Source organism: Hyperolius riggenbachi, chromosome 4 (assembly GCF_040937935.1).
Source record: "Hyperolius riggenbachi isolate aHypRig1 chromosome 4, aHypRig1.pri, whole genome shotgun sequence".
NCBI lineage: Eukaryota > Metazoa > Chordata > Amphibia > Anura > Hyperoliidae > Hyperolius > Hyperolius riggenbachi.
In genome coordinates, this window is record NC_090649.1 from 101,969,175 (window position 1) to 101,995,444 (window position 26,270).

At 42.4% G+C, this 26,270-nt stretch overlaps 1 protein-coding gene across 16 annotated transcripts in view; it reads left to right on the forward strand.

Moving 5' to 3' along the window:
• The first annotated feature begins 5,232 nt into the window (after positions 1–5,232).
• Positions 5,233–26,270, forward strand: part of MYT1L (myelin transcription factor 1 like) — a 703,503-nt gene continuing 682,465 nt past the window's right edge. For 12 of the 16 annotated variants that reach the window (XM_068280352.1, XM_068280366.1, XM_068280361.1 and 9 more), the window contains exon 1: positions 15,267–15,480. The gene's annotated coding sequence lies outside the window, so the exon portion shown is untranslated. Of the gene's footprint in view, positions 5,380–15,266; positions 15,481–15,591; positions 15,738–15,777; positions 15,933–15,969; positions 16,116–26,270 lie in introns of those variants that run through there. The other 4 variants (XM_068280353.1, XM_068280355.1, XM_068280357.1 and 1 more) reach the window with 4 other exon arrangements.

Sequence of the window (26,270 nt, forward strand, 5' to 3'; positions counted from 1 at the left end):
CCCCAATATGCACAATCCGTAGCAGATATGACCCCAATATGCACAATCCGTAGCAGATATGACCCCAATATGCACAATCGGTAGCAGAAATGACCCCAATATGCACAATCGGTAGCAGAAATGACCCCAATATGCACAATCGGTAGCAGAAATGACCCCAATATGCACAATCGGTAGCAGAAATGACCCCAATATGCACAATCGGTAGCAGAAATGACCCCAATATGCACAATCGGTAGCAGAAATGACCCCAATATGCACAATCGGTAGCAGAAATGACCCCAATATGCACAATCCGTAGCAGATATGACCCCAATATGCACAATCCGTAGCAGATATGACCCCAATATGCACAATCCGTAGCAGATATGACCCCAATATGCACAATCCGTAGCAGATATGACCCCAATATGCACAATCCGTAGCAGATATGACCCCAATATGCACAATCAGCATCACCTGAAAAAGAAAAGAAAAACCCATTTACTCACCTACAGCCAGAAGACCTTCTTTCCCGACCTCCTGTCCCGAGTCCCGACCTCATTGTGGCGCGCTGCGCCCGCGCGCCCACGATCCTCTTCCTACCCGACGTCACGACGAGACTTCCTGCCTGCATGCAGAGAGCAGGGCTACGGGAAAATGGCCGCCCGAAGCCATGAGAACAGGGCTCCGGGCGGCCATCTTACCGTAGCCCTGCTCTGCTGCTTCGGGCTGCCGCTGTGAACTGACTTGGCGTCTTTTAGACGCCTGAAGTCAGTTCACTCCAGGGGGTGCTTTGGGGGTGCTTGGACAATTCTAGGGGGTGCTCGAGCACCCCCTTGCACCCCCCTGGCGCCGCCCCTGCCACTAATCCTCTCTTATCTGTGTCGCCAAAAGGGTGACCATCTTGCTGCAGTTGGTGACGTCCCATTTCCTATCAGACATTAAGAACTGGTACCTAAACCAGAAGAACATGTGTCTTTTATATTTATGTCTTGTACAACTGTCTACTACGCTATTAAAGTTTTTTTTTATTGCTAAATTAAAGTGACACGAAACAAACCAAAAAATCCTATCATATAATGAATTGTATGTGTAGTACAGATAATTAATAGAACATTAGTAGAAAAGAAAAGAGCCTCATGTTTTTATTTTCAGTTATTCAGCTGTTTGTCTATAACATTGCATCATTCTCTAATATTTGCAGTTTACAAATTACACTCTGTATTTTAAATGATGAAACAGAGCAGCACTAATGAAACTTTGAACTTCCTGGCAGAAAAACCTTAAACAAACAAGAAACAGTGAGAGACAAGTTGAGATAAGTACTTCAGAAAACAGCACTGCAGCCGACCAAGCTTGGTCGGAGAGCTCAGAGAAGCGCATCTGCATAGATAACTGAAGGTTATTTTTACTCTTCCTGTACTGGAAACAAAATGAGACTCGTATCTGTACTACGAATGTTCTATTTCTTAGCTGTACTACACATACAATGTATTATCTCATATGTTTGTTTTCACTTCAGATTCCATTTAAGGTTATTTTTTGACTCTGCCACCTAAAATACCGCTGCCCTTGTTAAAGTGACCTTCCGGACTAAAAAGCAACACTGAAAAGACTTGGTGTTTGTTTAACAGTTTCACAGCATCAGAACTTTGTTTTTCTTACCCAAGCCTCATTTTTAGCTGCACAGAAGAAAACTGCCCGGGTATTTTTCCCCTGATGCTGTGCAAAGCATGATGGGATTTCTGATGTTGTTGTTCTCGTTCTGCTGTTTTGGTGCACTTATTTTATTTAAATTTTTAATTTGAGATTTGAAGCCTAGTGCGGGCAGCTGGGAGGGGTGATCAGCACACAGGACAGTTGGAACTGTGTCTCCTGCTCCCTGTCACCTCCTTTCAACCGAAAAGATGGCTGCCCCCATGACAAAGATGGCAGCCCCCATGAAATCACAAACATGTGTCAAGAGATTATATTACCTATGTATTTTAATTAACATAACTAATGTAACTTAATGACAGTGTGTTTGTTTAGGCTGAGGTTCCCCTTTAAGGTGAAAAAAACAATGGTAAAAGGACAGAGTCGTATAGCATCCAGTAAGCGGTCACTAATAACAGGTAGAGTATGATTTTCTTGCTATGTACATTAGCACTGCTTGATGCACTGATCTCTACTATAAGCCTGAAGAAAGAGGTTTTCACAAAAACAGGCAAGCCTGACCTTGCGTGGTGCACCCTGTGCTTGGTTTCCTCCCCCAGCCCCTTGTTGTGGGTGCATGGCTTTTTCATGCTGCAATTACATAACAGGCAATGGGTGTCATCTTTCAAATTATAGTGACCACTCGCACCCAGGAGACTTGTCCTCAGATGCTACTGTTTGGCTGGCTGCGTGGAAAGCCTACCCTCTGTCTCCTGGAGATGGAGAAAAAAAATATATGCATCCTACCATCTCATCCCCCACCTTTCCAGACAGCTCAAGCAATTCCTATTCTCTGCTCGGCAGAACATTCGATGCAGCGCCCAATCAGTAGCTACAGACGTCAGTAGGGTTCTCCCCCCCCCCCTCTTCCCCTAGTGTCTTCTCGCACAGCCGACTACCGTTGCTTACAGAGCGCAGCCTCCATTAGAAGAGCTCTATTGATTTCTGAATCGCACTGCAGCAGCAGCAGACAGGCAGGGAGACAGGAGAGCCTGACAGCAGCAAGGAGCACAGGGGCTACATATTTAATCCGTGCCTCCCCAGCCTCTGCCATCATTACCAAACTCATACACATTCTATAGCATGGGGGTGATAGGAAGACACACTAATTGCCGAGGGGGGGATAAGGAGGCAGAGGAGTCAGCCAAGGGCTCAGACATTGTGTGGTGACACAGGGGACCATCCTGCTGCTCTGCTGAACAGTATTGTGACTGAGGCTGCACGTTATGTGTCTTTTCTGCTCTTCTTGAACAAAGGAGAGCAGGAAGTTGTTCAGGAAGGCAAGGCTGGCAGAGCATAGATTTATTTTCTGCTACCGTAGATTAGCATGGTATTGGCATTGTTCGTTTTTTTTTCTCTGCAGTTTGTTCCTGTGTTGTGGCATTGGCATTAGTGTCTGCTGGGGTATGTTATTTCACAGCAAGGTGACTAGAATGATGTATAGAGATTATAAATGTAACCAGAAAGAAAGGAAGACAGCAAAAGAAAAAGTAAAAAAAGTAAAAAGATCAATATATATGTATGTGTGTGTCTATAATAGATATGTATGTGTGTGTCTATAGTATATATGTATGTGTGTGTCTATAATAGATATGTATGTGTGTGTCTATAGTATATATGTATGTGTGTGTCTATAGTATATATGTATGTGTGTGTCTATAATAGATATGTATGTGTGTGTCTATAGTATATATGTATGTGTGTGTCTATAGTATATATGTATGTGTGTGTCTATAGTATATATGTATGTGTGTGTCTATAGTATATATGTATGTGTGTGTCTATAGTATATAGTATACATGCGTGTCCCTGTGTGTGTATATATGTATATAGTATGTTTTTATATATAGGCAAACAGACGTTTAGGCAGGCAGATAAATAGGATAGACATCAGACACACACACACACACACACACACTGATGAAACATAGCATGTTTTTCTATATAGGCGAATACATAGACATATAGGCAAGTAGATAGATAGGATAGACATCAGACACACACACACACACACACACATACGCATACTGTATATTCACACACTGATGAAACATAGCATGTTTTGATATATAGGTGATCACATAGATATATAGGCAGGCAGATAGGGTAGACATCAGACACATACATGACCGGAGCCTATTTCTGCTCTCGCTGTTTGATCTGTGCACTGTGTGCTCTTTTCCCACATACTGGGGAAGCAGTGTTGGGGGACTGCAGCTTTACACTCAGAAATGTCTAGGCACAAAGCCATTATTAACCAAAGCTATATTGAGCATGCTTGCCAGACAGGCAGAAAGGCTGAACTCAAGATCCCGCCCAGACATGTGCCCTGCCATTTTCGTTTTAATCAGTCTGCTCAGGATGGCTGCTGATTCATTTTGCAGGACAGCCCCCTGGGAGCCTAGGTGGGAGCTGGAGGCAAACTGCTCCTGCCTCACTGCAGCATTCCACATTACAGAGACTGGAAGCAGGTCGACACAGGAAGGATAGGCAGCCCAGTCAATGAGCACATCAGACTGCAGACCTAGAGCTCCACAATATCATTACACGGGATAACCCTTTCATTCCCACAGAGAATGCCAATGCAGAGGATTCCAAGCCAGTCTGTCTGCTAGCTCTCCTGAGGTAGTCAACGTTGCACATCAGATCAAGAAGTCCATGAAGAAATAACAACAAAACAATAGACAGCTTGCTCCTGCAGTGTAAAAAAAAAGAAAGAAAAATAATAAAAATACGAGCTTCATTTCGACCAGACTGTTATGCTTCCCAGCATGCACTGCATCCGAGTACCATAGGCTCCATACATTTATCACAGAGTTAAGGAGACGGGCTTATTTGACACGACAGAGCCTATGTGACGTTCCCTAACCTATAACAACCAATCAGGTTTAAGGTTACTGAAGTCAGTTGCTACTGGTTACTGCAGTCTGGCTCTTCCAGATAATCCGAAGCTTGGCTATGCCCCTCTGCCAGCGTGGGGAAAGTGAAGGGTTAAAACCGATAACGAACACCTTCCTCCCAGAGCCCCAAGGTGAAGACATATCACGTTTAAGTGCAGACTTCACAAATAACGGGTTGGGGTGGTATACCTGATTTAACAGGAGACTTTGATTCGTGGGACTGACAACCTTATTATGCAGCCAGCTTATTATTGATATTATTCTGCACTCGGTTGCTATGGCCACCTTGCGAGAGACATTCAATTTTCTCTCTTCCATCATCATTATCTATGAGGCCATCTGTTGTGGAAAATGAATTCAGGCTCATTTGCATGACTGATAAGCAATTTTTTTTTTATCTATTTAACAGAAGGTCATATGCTGGGGATTTAGAGCTGGTGAAAAAAAAAAGTGAAAAAGCCTATAGAGAGCATGAGTGGGAGTGCGTGCATTAGAGGATGTGTGTGCAACTGAAGTAGATCCCTGAGGCCTGCTAGCCTATCGTACCGCATTTGTCATTCCTGCCAGGGCGACATTTTTCCCCTAAGCTTCCACACACTAAAGGGAAAGCGAGAGAGAGAGACACACACACACACACACACAAGCACGCCGAGAGAGAACGAGACAGAGATTCCCACTGTTGTCTTCCGGAGCCCTAGTTCCCCCCCCTCCTGCCTGTCGGTGGGGGTCATTTTTCCTCTTCTTACATGGAATTTGGGCTCCTAAGTCCTACCCGTGGAGGAATTACATCAGTGTTCTTGTGGTATGCTAATTTCTGCTATTGTTTTCTTTTCAAGCTAGATGTGTTTGATAATACTTGCTACTGTGCATGTCACAGGGATAACTTTTGATATCATAATTCACTTTGTACTGATCCAGACAGCTGTGGATTTGTGTCTCCATGCATTGCCTCCTCGGTGTTCTGGCTGTTTGTGTCCAACTCAAAATCGCTATGTAGGAGATGAAAGTCTGACTGAAGTTAGGTTTTTGTTTTTCAATGATTGTTTTCTTTATTTGTACAGCAGCTAACTTGACAATGATTTGTTCAGCAGCTAACTTGACAATAATTTGTACAGTAGCTAACTTGACAATAATTTGTACAGTAGCTAACTTGACAAAGTTGATAGTAGTGACTAAAACAATATATATGTGTATATATATATATATATATATATATATATATATATATATATATATATATATATATATATATATACAGATTTTTTTGCAAATAAAAAAACAGCATGTGGGATCTAGTAGTAATTACACATGTGTTTAGTAAACTTTTTAACATGTCTGAAAGAATATACTACTGTTAGTAACACGAGAGGAACAGAGTCACGATTAATTTGGGATTTCGGCTCTGTTCGTCATCTATTGGCTGTGGTTATTGTTTACCTTTATGCGTGTTGATATTTGGTGATTTGTGCTGTGGGTTTACAGGGTGTGAAGTTAAAGCGATGAGGGATGCTTGTAAGGTATCTCTTTGTATCGACCAATAGCGGCTGGGGAAAACATGTCATCTAAAACTTATAATGAAGATGGATGGATGCACTGACACAATTTCAAAGCAGGCTAGGGGCTCATGTTTTTTGTTGTTGTGGTGTGCTAGGGACTGAGGCAGGCACTTCTGGAATCTATGCAGTGTAGAGAGAGTTATAGTATTGTTATGGTACTGTTTTAAGGTGCACACTATTAAAAGGCAACAATGAAACGACTTTTTTGTGCTTTGCAAATCATGCAAGATGAATATGTTTATTTTTGTCCCTGTATGACTGCTGATTTTCATGCAATTCTTGTATATCACACATTATACCATTGTATTGCTTTATGTTACTCTGTATTATATATGTGAGGGATGTCTCTGTATCTTTATTTTAGCTATTCTGGAGTGTCATTGATAATACAGTGAATATATAACCCTTTCCTCCACAAAAAAAGTTAATTAGCAAGCTTAGATTCCTCCTTGCCACCCTGACATTTGACTGCTGCTAATTCACTGATTAATCTCATTAATGTGATTATAGTAGGATTTGGAGTTGACTGCTATTGTTCTGTAGACAGTACCATTGAGGCAGAGACACTGCCACCTTTATCTCTTTTACTGGCATTTTTTTCCCTCCCTTCTGTCTACTTTGCTAGTGTGTGCTGTGCTTGACTTGTGCCTGTTTCAGCACTAGGAGCTGTCCAGTGCTGAATCAAACACTGGCAGGCATAACTTAGTAGTACCAGACAGTTGTAAGCACAGTAGTGCTTCCATACATCATATACATATATCTGTGAGCACAGTCACTTCGAATTGCCACTGTAAAGGCATGTGGGGAAAATACTCCTATTCTCATCTATATTGCAGGCATACTGAATGAGAGAGTGCAAAGAACAATGCTAATTTGGAAAGTGCACTAACTGCAGCAACCAATCATATATCACTTTACAGTTGCCAGATCAGTAAAAGATGGCTTCTGATTGGTTACTATGGGCTACTATAGTTCCCACAGTATCCCTTACCTCCCTGTAGTCCCTATATATATAGTGTTTTCATTTGTTTATGCATATGCATTATGACCAGTATCCGTTGTACTATAAGTGTCAGACATCACAACCTTATAAAAAATAACACAAGACGCGCATGTTTCAGACAGCAAACTATGCTGGGATTTGTAGTTTCTTGTTGGCTATGCAACATTTATTGTCTTTTTTTTTTCTTGATAGGTCACTTTTTTTTATTTTAAACTACTGTATGTTGATTGCTATTTGGTTAACCAGCAGCTCTGACTACAAAGAGGACCACATTGTTGTACGGTTCACTGGTAAATGTCTGCATACTTTTTTCACATGTACAATGGAGAGCAGGTTTTGCGCTTTAATGCAGCCAATTGTTCAGAAACTTTCACTAACCTGTCTGTCATTTAAGAAGCAAAGCTCCACGGTTGGCCAACACACACATGCTACATACCCAGCATGTCACGCTATTATAAATCTGCTCTGTTATATTATGCTTCTATAGAGTTGCTTTTATAGGTTTTATGTGTGTCGGATCATTATGTCATTTTGCAACCTTATCATTACGTTTTAAACCCATCCCATTTCTGTATTGTAATCTAATGTATTATAATGCAAGTGGGTTTCAGAGAACATTTTTTTTCTCAAATGTATTTCTTACTTTCTTATTTATGACTTTTATAGATATTTTAATCACGCTAGGCTATTGGTCACCAGTGTTGTTTTCCTCACCACTCCCCATTCATTTTACGGATTTATATTCTAGGATATTTTGGCTCCCCCCCTCTGCCACACTTCCCCTTAAAGTAATATGAAGCTCAGCATTTCCTCTTTGCTCTATTTACAGCATAAAATCTACTACCACAAAAAAAAGTGTAGCAGAACAGCATTCAAACAGTTAAACACAGCACTTTGTTCTTCAATGGAAAGCTTCTTGCTTCAGTGAGCAGCTTCTGACCGCATGCTAAGAGGTGATAACATTATATTTTGTTTACATTCCTTTGTCAGATACATTTAGTAAACATTAGCAAACTCCTGAAACTGAGCTCTATGGCCCATACTCACGAGGGACAATTGTCACCGCAACACGCGGGGGGCGCGTGTTGCGGCGACAGGTCGCCCGTGAGTACGCACACCGAACTGTCACCCAGAACGGGCGCGCACCCCAAACTTTCGCCCGTCGCTGAAGTCGCCAGGCGATTGAAATGTTCAATTGCCTGGCGACAGTCGCCGCCGCAACTCCGCCGCAGCTGTCGCTAGTCCGCGTGAGTACGCGGACTAGCGACAGCAACCTCCATTGAGGTACGCAGAGCTTCCGGCGAGCTTCCGGCGGGGGGAGGAGGAACGTCGGCAACAGCTTCCATCGCGCCGCTGGTCCCTCTTCCGCGTGTGTACGCGAAGGGACCTGGCGAGGAGCTGTCGCCAGCCTGTCGCCCACACGCTCACGTATGCTGGCGACAGGCCACTTTTACCGCCCGTGAGTATGGGCCATTACTGAGCTAAGAAGCAGAAAGAGCTGAGAAGTGATCACTAGATAGATTTTAATATATAAATAGCAGCAGCTATACAATAAAATGTAATGGCAGCTTTCAGAGCAAATAAACTGTATTTTGGGAATTTGTAAATTGTAGACATACAATATTACTAGTGCACAAAAGTAAATATGATAACTGTATGGGTAATAAAAAGAAGAAAAATATATCCAAAAATTGTGGGAAGGTACAAAAATTTGGAGGAGAGTACACACCAATAAATGCAAAGTACAAATTATTTGTATAAAAAGTATATACACTTTATTGAACTTTATTTATTAAACAGCAGGAAAACACAGTTTTATTGAATGTTATGTCAGAGTTTTAGCCCACTTTAGAGACAAGATAAGACAAATAACATTTATATTGCGCTTTTCTCCTGGTGGACTCAAAGCACCAGTGCTGCAGCCACTAGGGCGCGCTCTATAGGCAGTAGCAGTGTTAGGGAAACTTGCCTAAGGTCTCCTACTGAATAGGTGCTGGCTTACTGAAACTGAATAGGTGCTGGCTTACTGAAACTTTAAATGTGTTATTGTTTAACTGTCCATACTCTACTGACATCTGCAAAACAATGTACAGTGCATCTATATGTACCAAGCCAATAATAAGCAATATATAGTTACTTGCGTACATGGCGTTCCAGTAGGAAGTATTGGCCTAGGCATATATTTATAATAAAAGTATTTTAGCATGTCTTTAATGAAAATAGATTTATTCTGTGAAACAGGGACTTACAACTTGTTAGGGACTACAAGTTTTGGAATACCAGCAGTGGTTGTATCAGGCAATCTCTGGTCTCTATATCTTACTTAGAAGCAGGAGTTTAAAGGGTACTTGAAGTGAGAGGGGTATGGAGGCTGCCAAATTTATTACATCTTAATCAATACCAGTTTCCTGGCTGTCCTGCTGATCCTCTGCCTCTAATACTTTTAGCCATAGACCCTGAACAAGCATGCAGAACAGATGTCTCCTTGGCTGAAGTCTGACAAAATTAGCAGCATGCTTGTTTCAGGTGTGTGATTCAGACACTACTTATGCCAGAATGAACAGCATGCCTGCCAGGCAGCTGGTGATGTTTAAAAGGAAATCAATATGGCAGCCTCCTTATATCTCTCACTTTAGGTTCCCTTTAACCTTCCTGGCGGTAACCCCGAACGTAGTTCGGGGTAAGCCGTGCAGGAGGTTTTCTCAGGCCCTGCTGGGCCGATCTGCGTAATTTTTTTTCCTGAACGCAGCTAGCACTTTGCTAGCTGCGTCAGCACACCGATCGCCGCCGCCCACACTGATTCGCCGCTATCCGCGCCGCCGCAGAGCCCCCCCCAGACCCCTGCGCTGCCTGGCCTATCAGCGCCAGGCAGCGCTAAGGGGTGGATCGGGTCTCCCCTAGATGTCACAACGTCGATGATGTCATCCCACCCCGTCGCCATGGTGACGGGGGAAGCCCTCCAGGAAATCCCGTTCTTTGAACGGGATTTCCTGATCGCCTATCGCCGGAGGCGATCGGAGGGGCTGGGGGGATGCCGCTGAGCAGCGGCTATCATGTAGCAAGCCCTACGCTCGCTACATGATTTAAAAAAAAAAAAAAGCAAAAAAACGGCAGCGCTGCCCCCTGGCGGTTTTTAATATACCGCCAGGGAGGTTAAAATGGACCTGCATTGTTGGAGAGAAGGAAAACATAGAGAAATACACCCTGTATGTATGTAGAGAGGTTAGCCTGTCTAATTACCCATCATCTGTGACTAATCACAACTGTAATTTGATCTCTCAGCTGTGTCAGCTGGCTGTCTTGGCAGAGCAGCTAATTTGTAAACACAGGAAGTTAATCCTATGTCTGTTTCCATGGAAGCATGAAGTAGACACACTGTAGATTTACTGCAGAATTTGTATCAGCTGTAATAAAGAAATGTTTTTCTTCCAAGGTTATTATGCTGTTGCTTATCTTTTATAGCAGAGAGGAAGTGGTAGGGGTGGGGATGGGATAATCTATACAGCTTACATGTAAAGAGTATCAGGAGCAATCACCTTACAGCACTCTGGGTCTTATAGATTCCCAGCCATGGAGGGTCTGCATGACTAATGTAAGAGCTAGTACATGCTAGCAGGGGATACTGACAGCTGGGTTTCCCATTGGACTGGATCATTACACGTGTATGATGTATTCACCAGACAAAGGTGATGTAAATGCTGAGAGATAGTTCTCTGGCAGCGAGGGGGACATGTAGAGCCCAAACCTTCTCTAAATTGTGTGTGTGTATATATAAGAGAGAGATCAAATCTTTATTTTCCAAACATCTTTTTTTAATTATTATTTATAATGATTTATTAAAGGGGGTGTTTTTTTTGGGATTCTTCCATTTGTTTTTTTTAATTGTTCATGCACTTAAAGAGACTCTGTAACAAAAATTGCATCCTGTTTTTTATCATCCTACAAGTTCCAAAAGCTATTCTAATGTGTTCTGGCTTACTGCAGCACGTTCTACTATCACCATCTTTGTAATAAATCAACTTATCTCTCTCTTGTCAGACTTGTCAGCCTGTGTCTGGAAGGCTGCCAAGTTCTTCAGTGTTGTGGTTCTGTGATGCATCTCCCCCCTCCAGGACCCTCTATGCACACTGCCTGTGTATTATTTAGATTAGGACAGCTTCTCTCTTCTCTCTTATCTTTTACAAGCTGGATAAATCCTCCTCTGAGCTGGCTGGGATTTCACATACTGAGGAATTACATACAGGCAGAGCTGTCTGTACTCTGCAGGAAGAAACAGCCTGACACTTCAGTGGATGAGAGCTGAAGGGGGAAAGAAACACACAAATGATCTCTTGAGATTCAAAAGGAAGGCTGTATACAGCCTGATTGTGTATGGATGTATTTTCTATGTGTGGACATACTGTACATCAACCTACTTCCTGTTTTGGTGGCCATTTTGTTTATTTATAAACAAACTTTTTAAAACTGTTTTTAACCACTTTTTATGTGGCGAGGAGCGACGAAATTGTGACAGAGGGTAATAGGAGATGTCCCCTAACGCACTGGTATGTTTACTTTTGTGCGATTTTAACAATACAGATTCTCTTTAAAGCCTACATCCACTCTTTTATTATTATTATTATTATTATTATTATTATTATTATTATTATTACTAGCTGGTGGCCCGGCGTTGCCTGGGTATGTATTTGGCCGGTGTTGGCTCCGCCCACTTTTCCTAACCCTAACACACAATTATTCAATTACTTAATGACCAAGTATGTGAGCTTTGCGGTCTTTGGCATCAATAATTTGCATTAAAATAAAATAAGTCTGATTGGCTGTGGCTCCACCCCTTTTCTGAATTTGAACTCCAATCACCTAATGGCCAACTGTACCAGGTACAGGTGATTAATATTGCAAGAGGCTTGTGCCATTAACAGTGCAAGAATGGCAGCAATTAAATATTCCCCCTTGAAAATCAATAGGTGGATTTTGATTGGCTTTTGTAGGCTCCACTCACTTTTCTAAATATCAATCCCAGTCACCCAGGGACCAATTATGCAAAGTTTGAGAACCCTACCATTAACAGTGTAAGAATGGCTGCAGTTTATATTTTCCCAATGAAATTTGTATTTGTCTCAGCCCACTGATGACCCGGTTGTTGCCCGGTTATGTATCTGGCTGGTGTTGGCTGCACCCACTTTTCCTAACCCTAACACACAATTAACCTATTTTGGTTCCTGGACGTAGTTTCTACGTCCAGGAACCATGCGCGCTACCGCGTGCCCCCGCGGCCGATCGTGCGCGTGCACGCGCACTCCCGGCCACGGATTCGGTAGCCAAGGAATCAATGTATCGGGCTACGGAGCCCGATCATTGATTCCTCTCCCCCGCTGAAAAAGCGACAGCTTCTCTCGGAAGCTGCGCCTTTTCTGGCCGTTTCCTTCCCGATGTGTCACTCTAAGCGCGTGCTACGCTTAGAGTGACGTCATGTAAACAAACTAATGGCCGCCATCTTGTGGCCAAAAAGTAATACTACACCTGTAAAAAAAAAAAAACAGAATTAACACACATTTACATTATAAATCTATTGTTTACCTCCCACCCTCCCAAAAGTACCCTAATAAAATTTTTAGTATAAAAAAAAAAAAACATTACAATAATAAAAAAAAAAAAACATGTAAATATTTACCTAAGGGTCTAAACTTTTTAAATATCAATGTAAAGATGAAATATTTCTATATTTTTTTTATTTTAAACTTGTAAATAGTGATAGATGCAAAATGGAAAAAATGCACCTTTATTTCCAAATAAAATATTGTCGCCATACATTGTGATAGGGACATAATTTTAACGGTGTAATAACCGGCACATATGGGCATATACAATACGTGAGTTTTAATTATGGAGGCATGTATTATTTTAAAACTATAATGGCTGAAAACTGAGAAATAATGAATTTTTCCATTTTTTTCTTATTCTTCCTGTTAAAATGCATTTACAGTAAAGTGGCTCTTAGCAAAATGTACCCCCCAAAGAAAGCCTAATTGGTGGCGGAAAAAACAAGATATAGATCAGTGCATTGTGATAAGTAGTGATAAAGTTATAGGCTAATGAATGGGAAGTGAACATTTCTCACGTGAAAACGACGGAACCTGAATGGGTTAATCAATTACTCAATTACCAAGTTTGTGAGCTTTGCGGTGTTTGGCATCAATAATTTTCATTGGAATGAATCAAATCTGATTGGCGGTTTGTGGCTCCACCCCCTTTCTCAATTTGGACCCTAGTCACCCAATGATCAACTGTACCAGGTTTGAGTCTTGTGCCATTAACAGTGCAAGAATGGCAGCAATGTAAATATTCCCCTTGAAAATCAATAGGTGTATTTTGATTGGCTTTTAGAGGCTCCACCCACTTTTCTGAATATTAATCCTAGTCACCCAATGACCAACTGTGCAAAGTTTGAGAACCCTGCCATTAACAGTGTAAGAATGGCTGCAGTTTACATTTTCCCAGTTAAATTTGTATTTGTCGCCATCCACTTTTTGGTTATGGGAATAAAAAGTATCCTATATTTTATTCCAGGTGATGTATACTATGTGTGTGCCAAATGTCATTCAAATCCGTTCAGCCATTTTTGCGTGATTGAGTAACAAACACCCAAACATCCACATTTCCAAACATCTGAACTTTCCCATTTATAATATTAGTAGGATTACTACTACTTTTTTCTACAAATATTGCTCCCTCTACCTCCTACTGGCTTTGCTCATTAAAATAAACCATAATTTTTTTTTTTTTTGGGGGGGGGGGGGTGGGTGGTGGTGGTCACATGATCACCACAACTCTTGCTTTGAAGACTCAGGGAGCCTCCTTGTCCAAACTCCCCCCCCCTCCTCTCCCTATCCCACTCCCCATCTAATAATCCTATGGTACAGGGTTTGAGTGATATTCAACCCCCCCTCTTCACACATCCTGACAAGTCAGCCGCGCCTCCCTTCCCATAAGGCACGTCAACTAGGGGTCAGTCACGACAAAGGATCCTGTGAAGCATAAGCAGTCACATGACTATCCCTGTCTTTATAAAAACAGATAAAGTGTTGGCGTGATATTTGAAGCAGTTTGCCTTGCATTGCCAGGGGGAGAGGGGGCCCTTTGTGTGAAAATAATACAGAGAATTTATGAAAACTTAAAAATGGAATTACTAATTGGGTTTTGCACTTGTCCATTAATGATCACTGGCTTTCTTAGTAAAGGGATGGAAGAACATTTCATGCTGTTTCATTTCCATTTCCACTGTGTTGCATTGCGAAAATTGGGTTTTATCTCTACTGGTTATGAACGTGAGACCTAAATTGCTCCTGAGCTCAATCCATGTGCTGCCTTGCAGCATCACTACAGACTATCCGTCTTTTTCTGCTACTGGCAGGCTGCAGTTGGTGGTGGCTGGAGGTCCGCAACAGCTGCAGTGCCCTGTGTTGTCTAGCCACCGTATAGACTATAGAATAACCGGCCTCCTCCTCATGCCAGCATTGGAGCAGGAGAGGTGTATATAGATATATCCCTCATACACAGAGCTGCGAGAGAGAGAGAGCGAGAGAGCAGGGCTCCTGAGCTGTTTACAATTTTGTAATTTGAAGGAATGTATGCGATTGGCTAAGGAAACACAATGTGACTTAATGGCAGTCACGTTTTCTGCTTCTAGACAGATTACATAAGTTATATTTAGACATCCCCTATGCTCTCATGCCAGGAAGTCCTGATAAGCTCCCAGCTGCGTCCTCTATCACGCTGTATTGATACAAGGCTACCCTGATCACCACAATAAAGACATATCTCCATCTCATTGCAGAAAATAGCACCTGCTCTTGATTTAAATATGAATTTATCCACACACAATTCTTTAAGGCTCTTGAGCAACTGAGACTGTAACGTTTGACGTTGGATGACTCCCTCACATAAGGTCTTAGACGGTGTCCTCCGTAAGGTCTTTGTCATGTAAAGCCAGTGATAGGTTAAGGATCGCTGAAAAGGGAAAATAAAATAATAAGAGCTGTGAGCTTCTGCACGCTATGCTGCTGAGTTCCCATCTATTACAATATATACAGCACTGCACACGCTACCCAGTCTGCTCAGGAGATTTAGGGGCCTGTGGGTACAATGTTAAAGCATACAGTACATCCCTATACTTGTCTGACTGTGCTCAGCAGCCCAATAAGCAGGAAGAGTTGGAGATCATTTGTTTAATCCAGAGGCAGAGCTGGCCAAATTCTCCAGCTCGGTGGTGAAGTGCAGCCACATGTCAGGATTTGGGGAATTGGACATGTCTTGCTCCACTCTGAGGATGTCAGTGTGAGACAGGGTAAGTCAGCAATATGCTTCTACTGAACGATGCTGTTCTGCAGCAGTAATGTGGTCTCTGTGGGAGTTGGTGCTTCATGCATACTACACAGCTAAGCTTCCTAGCCCATTGCCTCGCAGACTGTCTGTCGCTCTCATCACAGAGGATACAGTCAGTTGCTTCAGCATCAGCACCGCACACACACACTTTACCCATTCCTTCTCAGCACTGAGCCGTGGTGGTGTGTCAGCTTTCCTAAGCTAGTCTCTGGACTTCAGGTTTGTTTCCTCCTTGCATGAAAGCATCGTTACTATTGTCCATGTGGCACGATCATTAGCATACAGATGAGAGGTGATCTGGTGTCTGTGCATCCACTGAAGAACGAGGTGCGGGGGGAGGAAAGTTGATTGGATGAATGAAGAGGAACGGTGGGCGTTCAAACGCATTACAAGAGTTTAGTTGTCATGGAACAGGTTTGCCAATTTTCCTTGGTGCATCTCTTAAGTGGGGGAGTCTGGGTGCCTGCTTCCTAACTGATTGCTTATCACATCCCTGGCCTACTAAAAAAAAAAAAGTGACAGATTTGGGACTTTATTACTGATTTCCGTGACCTTATCGGCTTGCTTCAACTGTCCATGCTTTCATATCTATGCCAGGTAACTGTAACTCATGCATGTGACTTCTGCTGTGTATTCAACGAGGACTTTGTATGCCGCTTTGCCTATTAGTCAGCTACTGTGAGTTGCATGCTCCTTAACTTTTACCATATTGATATACTGCAGTTGTCTTCCGAGGCTTTTGCATGGGCAGAAAGTAGCCTACCTAGTCATAGCAAAGTCTACCAGAGCTAAAATTAGCTAGCAATGGCTGCTTCTTCTTCTTTCTTTTTTTTTTTTTTGTCTAGACAATGGAACTTGCAAGGCATTTTGCCATTGTAAATAGCTGCAAATTGACAGTCATTTAATCATCACAGGCTAATTAAGGTAGATTTTACCCAATCTTGAGTCCTGTTAGGCATAAGCTAGCAAGAGAGTAGAATTTGTTTTACGACTGTTATCTGCATACCATTGGTCTGTGAGGCGTCTAGTTCTAGAGGTAGCTAGTAAGTATTCCATAGTCTGAGGCTGTATGTGGCTGGCATGCTATGCTTGGAGTAAAGGGATATAACCACATCTTCTCATCTCATACAGCAGTCTTTCTCCTCATGCAGACGTCTTCACACTGAGTGACCTAATTTGAAAGTCCTGCATGTTTCAGAGAGACAACTGCCTTGAGATGTAACTTGCTTCATACATGCATAGATAGATGCCTGTGACACAGCCACAGAGAGACAGCTTATGTTTCATTTCAGACATTCTCATTTAGAAATTAGAAGTTTTATCTGATTTCACATGATGATGCACATACCCCTGGCAGCATGTAACAAGATAAACAAGAGGAATTCAATTAAGTGGGCTTTGCAGTTGAACTTGTATTTCTCTGTGTCCTTGTATGCCTTGTGATTTAAAGTATATATCATATAGGTATCACTGTAGCCACTGCAGTAATAGGATTTTTTGTTGTTGTCGCTTTTTTCCATGTTATTTAGTTGCTGGTATGTGATGTGTGGCGGTTGCTTTATACCGCTTGCTGCCCCAGTATTGTTATATTAAATAGGTAAATAGTCTGTGAAAAAAGGTTTTGCTTCATAAACATGTGGAAGCTGCGGTAACCCCTAGCAACCAATTACAGAGCAGCTTTCTTTAGGATAACTACTGGACAAAGATAACAGCTGGTATCTGATTGGTGCAGATGACAGTGTTGTGTTTTTGTTAAGAACTGCCATTAAATGATCCCCACATTTTTATGAGTATAGGTTTAAAAAGTTTGGAAGCAGAGTAGTAATATTAAAAAATGGTTACTGCAAATAACAAAATGATTACAAAATGTTTATATATATATATATATATATATATATATATATATATATATATATATATATATATATATATATATAGTCGCCTCACCATAGCGCAGTATAGGTCTTGTTGATTTTTCTGTGGCTAGTAATGCTATAAAGTTACACTGATGGGACTTGTAGGTTTGTTATTAATTTAAAAACTAAAATGTAGAACAGACCTATTCTAAGTGTTTACTATGACTATATACTGTAGATAATAGTCTTCTCATATCTCTGTATGCTGGACCCTGAACTCCCCTCTAAAGGAAAGAGGATGTCTAGTATGATGCTGCCAGGACCTTGTTGGATGTTTGCATAGCTTTGGAAGTCCATGTGTTTTTGCGTGGCAGGCTATTTATCATTAAACTTTGGAGAACCTGTAGGCTTGCTGGTTCATTTTGGCATTGCAGCATCCATAGATTAAAATTCCACACAGACTTCTGAACACTGCAGATCCTCTCCAGCTCCAGCTCATGCTGTCAGCTCAGTGCTGGTGAATGTTTATTTCTAGAGAAAGACCTGCCTTTCCTACCCAGGCAGTACCTGCTATACAGGCACCATATACCATTGAGTAGTTTATTTTTCAGTGCAATGGTGACAGCTGATCACAGCTATAATCCAACACCTCTCTTATTGTGCAAGAGCTTGTTTGAATGGCATCTTGTTTCTTGTTATACCCATAATATTGGTCTGTATGACTTATCGAGCAGCACAGCCAAGCTGTTAGATTATATTCTTCATCTACAGCAGTCCAGCACATTGTATATTTTATCTCTATTTTTTTAATGTTACGTGGAATATACTCTCTGCCTCTCCAATGATGCCAGCTAACCTGGTTTCAGAAATAATCAAGGCTGCAGGGAACCCACAGAGAGCCATTAAATCAAGAGTCTGCCATGGCAGACTGTGAGCAGAGACTGAAATCAATGCTCTATCTGCCAGTAGAGCCTTTGCTGCGTTGAAATTCCCACCTGCTTTGTGCATCTGGGCAATTGGCTAGAGCTGAAGACACACCAGTGATTGTGCTGGCTGCAGCTATGTCTGCAGCACATTGCAGGGCAATATGTTTATGAGCTGCCCAGCAAAACAAGTGTGGAAGTTCAACGCTAAAGAAAGATTCATGCTTGATAAAGCTATATGGTTTTAATTGGATGGGGGTCATCAGACAGCAGTGAGACTGAAGCGAGGCACTCATAGAATTTATGTTATTAATATTTACTTAACCCCTGGCTGCTGTACGTTTAGCCTGCAGACCTTGTGCAGGTCTCTATAGAAAGCACTCAGGAGTGGAAGGCTGTAAGCTTATAGTTTGGTATCATTTGGAGGAAAGAAGAGAGAAAACAGCTTGCTCAGCGTCTGACTGTGTTATCGAGCTCCCTGGCTTGTGCTCTAAGATTTATGCCACTCATAGGTGAACAATGGGAAGTGGACTTCTCATGGGCACTGGAGTAACAATAGAACTGCTTTTTATTTCACACATTCTTTTCTTAACTTCTGTAGCAGGGTAGGAATGAAAGATCATGTGCAGTGGCAAAAGTTGTCTAACACCAACATGGAGTGGGGGCAACAAAGGGACCACCATTGTATCTCCAGGGTGAAGTTTAACCACTTAATGACAAGCAGACTTATAAAAACGTCCTGCTAGAGCCTCTTAACGGCTCCAGGACGTTTTTATAAGTCAAACAGTGCTGCTGCTGCTTCACGTGCATGTGCGTGCTCCCGCGCGTGCGTTCCCGCGCATGTGCACTTGAGATTAGTGAAAAAAAAAACACCATAGAAAAAATACACCTTTATTTCCAAATAATATATTGTCACCATACTTTGTACTAGGGACATAATTAAAATCTTGTGATAACCAGGACAAATGGGCAGATAAAATGTGTGGGTTTTATGTACAGTAGCAGTGTTTTTTATATTAAAACTATAGGGGATGAAATTGGAAAAATAGTGTTTTTTTTTCATTTTTTCCTTGTTTTCCCCTTAAAAATGCATACAAAATAAAGTAATTACTGAAAACAAATATCAACCCCAAAATGTCTAATTGGTGGTGAAAAAAAAAAGATATAGTTCATTTCATTGTGATTAGTAGTGATTAAGCTATTGGCAAATGAAAGGGATGAGCACGGAAAGGTGAAAATCGCTCATGTCCGTTAGGGTAAAAATCCCTTTGGGGTGACTTGGTTAAGCAAGTGCCTAGGAATTTGAGGTGTCAGAGGCTACTTTCATTGTATCAGAAAGCAAAGAAAATTTGAAGTTTTGGAAATGGAAATCTCCCATTAATGGTCTTCTGGAAGCAAACTGGTTATAATAAATGGATACCCAACAGTCATTGCAGGCTGCACAAAAATCATTATAAACCAATGCTCAAAAAGATAGGGCAAGTTTTATCAACGAGGGTTCTTTGAAGGCTTTGCAGGGGCTCCCTGGCATTTTTCCTTCCCGTGATTGTGGCGAGTTAAGTAAGTTTCAAAAGTACCACTTTGGCTCCTCTGTGTCCTCTTCATTTATTTTATGCTTGCCCCGAATGTGGTAGGGGTGTTTGTGTGTGAGTTTGTGAGTGTGAGTGTGTGGGGAGAGTATACGAGTGCGCACTATAAAGGGATTACTGTAGAAGGAAGCCTTACATTGGGGGTCAGAATAATAAAGTACACATTAATAAAAATCAGTGGGAAAGGGAGGCAGTGTAATGAGCAGCACCATACTAAGAGGTAGTGTAATGAAGAGTTATAGGGGAGCACTATAATTGGGTCTATAGCAAGAAACCCTAACTAGCGCTACTATAATAGGAAACACTGTAAGGAAGAAACATGGAAAGGGGGCTAAACAACAAGGCTGCTACAATGAAGCCACTTCAAAAGACCATGCATCCTGCAAAATAAATCCTCACTCCCCACGTCAATGCAGGGCAACTGAATGCAGAGTGATATGGAGGCTGCCATATTTTTTTTTCCTTTCAACCACTTAAGTACCAGCGGTCTCTGCCCCCTTAAGAACCAGAGACCACTGGTACCAGAAACCACGGAATACCAACGGATCGCCGTACATACCCGCCATCCACGCTGCACGCTGGGAACCACAGGCTACCCACTCTGCTGTCTCTATGACGGCAGAGCTCTGTGAGCCAGTCAGGAGCTGCTTTCATTGGCTCCTGACTGTGTCTATCAATGTCAGCCAATGGGAGTTGCTTACATTGATAGACTGGGTCAGAAGCCAATGAAATCGGCTCCTGACTGACTCACAGAGTTCTGCCGTCATGAAGATGGCAAGGCGAGTGAGCTGCGGCGGGGGGATAGCGATGTGAGCGACGAGAGCAGCAAGAATGTGCGGCGGTGAGTTAAAAATCTATGCCCTGGCAGCCACAACAGCATCAAAACAGGGAGATGGAAGGCTCTGGGTCCTACAGATCCTTTCCGCTCCTCTCTCATTGTGCTCGGTCCAGTGGTGTCACCCCCGTTGCAGTTATTCGACAAACTGGTTAAATAAGTCTTTGGGGATACTTGGGAGGCTTCTGAAAGCCCAGAGTGTCCCCGAGTGCACCCAAAGATGGGTGGCGCATACTGTGTATGCTTACATGTGCATTCGCGAGCACTGTCCCATACGCAGTACAGAGCCGCCCATCTTTTAAAGCACTCAGAGACTTGGGACAGCTGGGGAATGAGTTCTTTGAGTCCAGGACCTTTTCTTCGCTCTCCATATGCATAGCTTCCAACTGTCCCTCTTTTGGAGTGACAGTCCCTCTTTGGGAGCCATGTCCCTCTGTCCCTCTTTCCTCCTCATTTGTCCCTCTTTCAGGACTCATGAACAGATCTATGTAAATATGTGTTTTTCTACAGAAAAATGTATTTAATTGACTTAATTTGTAGGAAAATTAACCAAGATAGAAAGGACCAGAATGGTTTGAATTATAAAATAACATTTTACTTATGACATTTTTATAGAATGCATGACTAGGGGTGTGTCGTGGGTGTGGTTAGAGGTGTTGCAGGGGTGTGGCTTAAGTGCTCCTCTTTCTGATTTCAAAAATTTGGGAGGTATCTATATGTGAGTATCTGGCTTTTTCTTTTTTAGCTGGCTTCAGACTTGATTTTTACTTTGCCTTAGTTGACCATTTCTACACTATTGTAGATAATGCAGCTATAGGAGAAATTAGAGGAGTCACAAGGCTCTCTATTGGTCAAACAGCATCTTGATCTGCTTCCTCTGTAGTCTCTTGCTTCATGGTGAGGCATACAGGTGTCCTTAGGACAGTGATGGCTAACCTTGGCAGTCCAGCTGTGACAAAACTACAAATCCCATCATGCCTCTGCCTCCCCGAGTTATGCTTAGAGCTGCCAGAGTATTGCAATGACTCATGGGACTCGTAGTTCCACCACAGCTGGAGTGCCAAGGTAAGCCATCACTGCCCTAGGACAACACAGGTGTGCCCACAGCCATCTGTGATTCAACACTGAACAGCTAGCTCTACTAGGTTCCTGTTCTATAGGCGCATTTCATCATATGCCCCTGTAACAGTTATACAATCTTATTCTAGGCTAGTTGTACAGTATATGGAAGTTTCTTAAGGTATCAGCGTATGAATGGATGCCGGACACACAGGCACATAGAGACACACCTGAAGCCAGCATTCCACTTCTGTATTCTAAAACCACTATTGATATGTCCTGTGTATAAGGCTGAGAAAAAGATTTCCTGGGATGTTTGAACAGTTAACAAATTGTATCCACCTGAGACGAGAGGTATATGGAAGCTTCCATATATAGTTCCTTTTAAACAATACCAGTTGCCTGGCTGTCCCGATGATCTTTCATGCATCAGTAGTGTCCTAATCACAAAACTGAAACAAGCATTTGGCAAATCCAGTGAAACTTCAAACATCTGATCTGCATGCTTTGTTCTGGGTCTATGGCTAAATTATTAGAGGCAGAGGATCAACAGGAGAGCCGGGCAATGTGCATTGTTTAACAAGAAATACAGTATGTCAGTCTTCATATGTCTCTCACCTCGGGTTTTCTTTAAGCTTTTATGTATGTGAGTATTTTGATTGGGTGACAACTCCACTTATTCTGGTCCACTTCTCTTGGTACTAGTCCTGGTAGGTAGATAAATACTTCAAAAAGCTAGTATTAAAAGCACATCTGAAGTGGATATGGAGGCTGACATATGTATTTCCTTATAAACAAAACCAGTTGTCTGGCAGCCCTGCTGATCTCTTTGGCGGCATTAGTGACTGAATAATACACCTGAAACAAGCATGCAGCTAATCCAGTGAGACTTCAGTGAGAGCACCTGATCTGCATGCTTGTTCAGGGTCTATGGCTAAAAGTATTAGAGGCAGAAGATCCGCAGGACAGCCAGGCAAAGTGCATTGTTTCAAAGGTTATAAATATGTCAGCCTCCTTATGCCTCTCACTTCAGGTGTCCTTTAAATCAAAATAAATATAAAATCATGATAAAAGCATACAATAAATAAATACAGTCAATAGTATCTTAAGAGGCACGGGAGTGCCTTATTTTTTTTTACAATATTAACTTATGGATTATTTAATTAGTCAGTGTTTGCCCATTGTAAAATCTTTTCTCTACCTGATTTACATTGTGAAATGTATCACTGGTGGTGACATCTTTGGTTCTGCCAGGTGAACTGTACGGAATGTTTGTCACTGGAAGTTCTATACATAGTGAGGGAGATACTGCTTGCTTGGCAGTTGGAAAAAGCTGTTATTTACCACAATGCAATGAGGTTCACAGACAGCAAACTGTCTGGACCAAGGTCATGACATCACACTGTGGGAGGGGTTTCACCACAATATCAGCCACACATACCCCACTGATGATTGATTGGAGAAAAGGTGAAGATTTCTCGTGGGAAAGGGGGTATCAGCTACCGATTGGAATGACATTCAAGTCTTGGTTACAGTTCCAATGTATACCAGTAAGCTCTAGGTGATGTGACTAATGTAACCTGCTGCATTATTATTTTTTTCACTTGATGTGAGAGGCTGCATCATTTTGAATACAGGTCTACCTTAATCTGTTAAGTTGCAATAAGCCTGTTGTTGCGGTTATGTCATATAAGTTATTTATACAATAATTAATACAATACGGATAGATCATATGAGCTGTATTATTACCATGGAGACTGCTGAGGAGCTTCCGTGGCTCCAGTGGTGTATCTGTAGCTCAGTGTAGAAACCATATAGGACAGGGCATATAGGATACACAGGAATTGTGGACCTTTCCTTCTGGGTGAGCACACATGGTCACCTCTGGTCACCACTGGAGTCAGGTGGCTGAGATCCAGATCCAGCATAGAGTTATGTAGGATAAGAAGACAAAGAAAGACATGTGTGATATGAATGATGCCAGTTATTATTATTATTTATTGTATTTATAAAGCGCCAACATATTACGCAGCGCTGGACATTAGTTTAGGTTACAGACAATATTTAGGGGTGACATACAGCAATATGACAATACAGGAATACAAGAAAACCAGATCACGCAGCACAGTATGAGTACAAGGTAATGCTTAGTCAGTCACTGGATGGAGCATGGAGATTAAGCAAGTTAGGTTCACTCAATTGCATAGCATGGGTTCACAGTAATGGAGGTGCATGATCAGGTAGGACACAAAAGGAGGAGGACCCTGCCCAAAGGCTTACAATCTAGAGGGAGAGGTAGGGACATGAAAGGTAGGGGACCAGAGTTCAGCTGTGGGTTTACAGCACTTGTGAGGGGTAGTAGGCCAGAGTGAAAAGGTGAGTTTTGAGGGCCTTCTTGAAGGTGTTGAAGGAGTTGGCTGCCCTAATGGGTGGATGTAGGGAGTTCCATAGTGTTGGAGCGGCTCTTGAGAAGTCCTGGAGGTGAGCATGGGACTGGGTGATGCGGGGGGCGGTCAGGCGAAGTTCATTGGAGGAGCGGAGTGAGCGGCTAGGTGTGTACCTCTGAAAGCAGGAAGTAGATACACGGCAGGTTTATTGCAGGATTTGTATCAGCTGTAATAAAGAAATGTTTTTCTTTAAAGGTTGTTATGTTGTTGCATATCTTTTAGAGCAGAGAGGAAGTTCTGCGTTCAGGTCCACTTTAAGTGGTGAGACATAAAGGGATTTTATCAATGTTACTGTTTTAGTTTTGTCTTTGGTGTGCTTCTCCACTTTTATCTTTTCGAGATATACAGAGCATGGAGCAGCAGTGTGTGTACAGAGCATGGAGCAGCAGTGTGTGTACAGAGCATGGAGCAGCAGTGTGTGTACAGAGCATGGAGCAGTAGTGTGTGTACAGAGCATGGAGCAGCAGTGTGTGTACAGAGCATGGAGCAGCAGTGTGTGTACAGAGCATGGAGCAGCAGTGTGTGTACAGAGCATGGAGCAGTAGTGTGTGTACAGAGCATGGAGCAGCAGTGTGTGTACAGAGCATGAAGCAGCAGTGTGTGTACAGAGCATGGAGCAGCAGTGTGTGTACAAAGCATGGAGCAGCAGCGTGTGCAGAGAGCATGGAGCAGCAGTGTGTGTATAGAGCATGGAGCAGCAGTGTGTGTACAGAGCATGGAACAGCAGCGTGTGTACAGAGCATGGAGCAGCAGCGTGTGTACAGAGCATGGAGCAGCAGCGTGTGTACAGAGCATGGAGCAGCAGCGTATGTACAGAGCATGGAGCAGCAGCGTGTGTACAGAGCATGGAGCAGCAGCGTGTGTACAGAGCATGGAGCAGCAGCGTGTGTACAGAGCATGGAGCAGCAGAGTGTGTACAGAGCATGGAGCAGCAGAGTGTGTACAGAGCATGGAGCAGCAGAGTGTGTACAGAGCATGGAGCAGCTCTGGGGAACTTAACAGAGTCAGTAATGAGCACAGCCCTGTTTCCTGCTGTGTGAATGCTCTTTCCCCTTTATTACCAGTGTCGGCTGTCCTCATTATTATATGTGGCCTGGTGCACACCGAGCGGTTTTTGAAGCATTTCGCAAACCGCTTCCGCCTGTGAAAATGCTTGGCTAATGCTTTTTAGCAAACCGCAAATGTGGGTCCTGCAGCACTTTTGCGGTTTGCAGAAGCGTTTCTGCCTCAATGTAAAGTATAGGAAAAGCTCAAACTGCTCTGAAAAATGCTAGATCAGAGCGGTTTTCCAGGCATTTTTGTAACAGTAGCTGTTCACTAACAGCTTTTACTGTAACAATATATGAAATCTGCTACACAAAAACACTCCAGAAAACGCGGGGATCGAGCAGGGAATCTATCCGGCGGGTCATCGGACCTGTCGGATATTATCAATCGAGCCATCAGCGGCTCGATTGATAAGGAAACAAACTAACCGTGTATGCCCAGCATTTACAGACTTGATCAACAACACTGAATTACACTGAGGGATTTTCAACAATGCACACTTGTTGTGTGAAGGACAAGAAATTCCTATTGACTCTAAACGTAAATAATTTGTTCTTTGATCGGTTGGAGAAATCATGTAATTTTAGGAAATTTGCTGTGGTGCATGTCCTTAAAGGATACCCGAACTGACATGTGACATGATGAAATAGACATGTGTATGTACAGTGCCTAGTACACAAATAACTATGCTGTGTTCCTTTTTTTTTCTTTCTCTGTCTGAAAGCGTTAATTATCAGGTATGTAAGTGGCTGACTCAGTCCTGACTCAGACAGGAAGTGACTACAGTGTGACCCTCACTGATAAGAAATTCCAACTATAAAACACTTTCCTAGCAGAAAATGGCTTCTGAGAGCAAGGAAGAGATAAAAAAGGGAAATTCTTATGTTCCCAAAGCCAATCAAAGTCAGTGAGATGCCTGTGGTCATTTACAAAAAATAAATAAAAATACAGTTCTACACTACTTCCTGTGTACTGTTCAGTATACAGGATAGTGTG